Source organism: Seriola dumerili, unplaced genomic scaffold, assembly GCF_002260705.1.
Source record: "Seriola dumerili isolate Sdu_G_001 unplaced genomic scaffold, Sdu_1.0 BDQW01000283.1, whole genome shotgun sequence".
NCBI classification, from domain to species: Eukaryota; Metazoa; Chordata; class Actinopteri; order Carangiformes; family Carangidae; genus Seriola; species Seriola dumerili.
The window spans coordinates 798,469-801,734 of NW_019174538.1; the positions used below are offsets into that span (position 1 = coordinate 798,469).

Here is a 3,266-nt window from a genome sequence, read left to right on the forward strand (position 1 = left end):
TCTCTCTCTCTCTCTGCTTCTCTCTCTCTCTAAATGTTAAGGACATTTCACTGGCAGCTCTGTGTGGGTTTGATTTCGACACCATACAGAATGATGGCTGAATGTATCTGCAACTGTACTAATCTGTGCTCTCTGTTTTGTTTCTGACATTTTAACCTAATGTATGTGAAAAGAACTGGTTGTTATGAAAACAGAGCCCCAGTGGCCTAATGGATAAGGCACTGGCCTCCTAAGCCAGGGATTGTGGGTTCGAATCCCATCTGGGGTGATTTACAGCAGAGTGGCGCAGCGGAAGCGTGCTGGGCCCATAACCCAGAGGTCGATGGATCGAAACCATCCTCTGCTAACAGTTTTACAGCATGGTTACCTGAAGTACAACCTGTTTGTGCAAACCATCTCAGACTGTACTCAAAGCTACTTTGGGTTTAACCCAAGGCCTCCGACCAGTTGGGCGTCTGGAAGACCACCAATGGAAGGAGCCCCAACAACCTCAGTGGTCTCCTTTTGACAGAAAGGATCTTTATCTTTCAGTCACTACCCAAAGCTCATGACTGTAGGCGAGGGTCGGCTGATTGTCCTTCTCATGCTGCTGCCTTGTAGGGGAACTTATCACATATGAACAGAAGTGGTCCTTACAACCACAGAGCCCCAGTGGCCTAATGGATAAGGCACTGGCCTCCTAAGCCAGGGATTGTGGGTTCAAGTCCCATCTGGGGTGATTTACAGCAGAGTGGCGCAGCGGAAGCGTGCTGGGCCCATAACCCAGAGGTCGATGGATCGAAACCATCCTCTGCTAACGGTTTTACAGCATGGTTACCTGAAGTACAACTGGTTCGTGCAAACCATCTCAGACTGTACTCAAAGCTACTTTGGGTCTAACCCAAGGCCTCCGACCAGTTGGGCGTCTGGAAGACCACCAATGGAAGGAGCCCCAACAACCTCAGTGGTCTCCTTTTGACAGAAATAAAAAAGGTTATAATAAAATTGCCTTGTAGAGGAACTTAGTACATATCAACAGAAGTGGTCCTTATAACCACAGAGCCCCAGTGGCCTCTTCAGCCAGGGACTCAGTGAGTCCAGCTGAAAGTTCTTCTTCATGGCCTCCTTGAATTCCTCCAACATTCAGGTTTTAGCATCCACCACAACCAATGTTTGTGGCTTAACTTTGTATTGGAACTCACTGTATGTTGACGGAACTAGTCAGTCAGCAACATGTAAAGCCCCAGTGGCCTAATGGATAAGGCACTGGCCTCCTAAGCCAGGGATTGTGGGTTCGAGTCCCATCTGGGGTGATTTACAGCAGAGTGGCGCAGCGGAAGCGTGCTGGGCCCATAACCCAGAGGTCGATGGATCGAAACCATCCTCTGCTAACAGTTTTACAGCATAGTTACAAGTACAAGTACAACCTGTTTGTGCAAACCATCTCAGACTGTACTCAAAGCTACTTTGGGTTTAACCCAAGGCCTCCGACCAGTTGGACGTCTGGAAGACCACCAATGGAAGGAGCCCCAACAACCTCAAAGGTCTCCTTTTGACAAGAATAATGCTTTCTAGAAGAACTTATTGCAGATCAACAGAAGTGGTCCTCACAAGAGCCCCAGTGGCCTAATGGATAAAGCACTGGCCTGTTAAGCCAGGGACTCCGTGAGGCCAGAAGTTCTTCTCCATGGCCTCCTTGAATTCCTCCAACATCCAGGTTTTACATCCTTGACCACCATAGCCACAGCGAATTTGGCGTGCCAGGAGCAACATGTGACGCCCCAGTGGCCTAATGGATAAGGCACTGGCCTCCTAAGCCAGGGATTGTGGGTGATTTACAGCAGAGTGGCGCAGCGGAAGCGTGCTGGGCCCATAACCCAGAGGTCGATGGATCGAAACCATCCTCTGCTAACAGTTTTATCTAGAGCTCGTTGGTCTTAAATACATTTTTCTTTTTTTTCCCACAATTTTTAAGTCTTCAGCTGATTGGTCACTTCAGTTATTCTCTCAGACAAAGATTCTCTACAGCCAAAAAATACTGGTCGTATTTTCAAGGGCTGAAAGTACTCTGTCACTCTTATATGGACTTTGACACGTAAAATTAAACACAAATGTTTTTCTATAGATTTAACACTTAATTAATGTTGTTTTCCATTTTCTAATCTATCTTTCTCACCACCTTTCACTGTTGCTTTAAGATGTTTCCAGCTGTGGGCTGTTCCTCCATTTATTAGATTCTGGGTCAATCAATAACAAATACAGGTTTTAGTCAGCTCACAGACATCTTACTGAATAAGACTGACAAACGTTTTGTTTTGTCTGTTTTGCCTGCGTGACGGTGGAGGCTGACCACTTGGTCGACAACTTCACACTGCCCGTCCTTGGATCCTGAGCAATACTCCCTGTGGTGTGTGTGGTCAGTCAGTCTCGTTTGTTACTACAGTTGGCTGCTCCGCTCAGACAGCCTCTGAGTGAAGCCGTAAAAAAGTGCCGTCACAGTTGAATCCCGCCTTTCTTAAAACCCTAATGCACACTCTAAATCGTCCGGGTGCTAAACTGCCCTTGTGGTGTAGTTCCACCTTTTTCCTGACGTCAAGTAACAAATAGAAAATGTTTGAAGTTTTCATGAGAACCACTCATTCACAGTCATCACTGCACTTTCTTGGGTCTGCAGCAATAAACCCGCCAAGTTTGAAGTTGATCAGATGAGCCGTTGTGGAGAAAATCAAAATACAGAGATTCCTCCATTTATAGTTAGACGTTATAAATTATACAGAACAATATGATTATAATATGATAAATTAGAGATCTCTAACTGCACATGATCCAATTTGATCTTCTTAATCTGTTTTTCTTGTTTTACTTCATTATTATTTCACTGCAGCAAAACTCCAGTCAAATCAATGGGTTTCTGCCTCGCAGCTCTTTATATGAGCCAATTTTCTTCAATCATGTGGTGAAGTAATTCCCTTAAATGTCAGACTCTACTGTTTTTTCAATTATTTGTCAGCTATGAGTTCCCCAGATGAAGACAAACCTAAATGTACAGTGTCTCATAGCTGCCAAACAACCTAAAAGTTAACATGCTTCAGTGGAGCTGAAATCCTTTTTCTAATTACGACAAAAATCTCCTTCATCGATCTAAGAAAAACCTCCATGGTGATGAGAAGGGAAATGACCACAGCATGAAGCTCCCACAGAGAGAGAGAGCGCACGCACACGCACACACACACACACGCACACACACACACACACACACACACACACACACACACACACACACACAC

General features: G+C 45.3%; 1 protein-coding gene and 3 non-coding genes across 4 annotated transcripts in view; 3 read left to right on the forward strand and 1 right to left on the reverse strand.

The window, feature by feature from the left end:
• The window catches only part of LOC111230711 (semaphorin-3ab-like), an 80,502-nt gene that overhangs the window by 74,676 nt on the left and 2,560 nt on the right, over positions 1–3,266 (reverse strand). The gene's annotated exons all lie outside the window — the stretch shown is intronic.
• trnar-ccu lies at positions 196–268 on the forward strand. The gene has a single exon. It is a non-coding gene; the product is annotated as a tRNA-Arg (tRNA).
• trnar-ccu lies at positions 646–718 on the forward strand. Its single transcript has one exon. It is a non-coding gene; the product is annotated as a tRNA-Arg (tRNA).
• trnar-ccu lies at positions 1,220–1,292 on the forward strand. Its single transcript has one exon. It is a non-coding gene; the product is annotated as a tRNA-Arg (tRNA).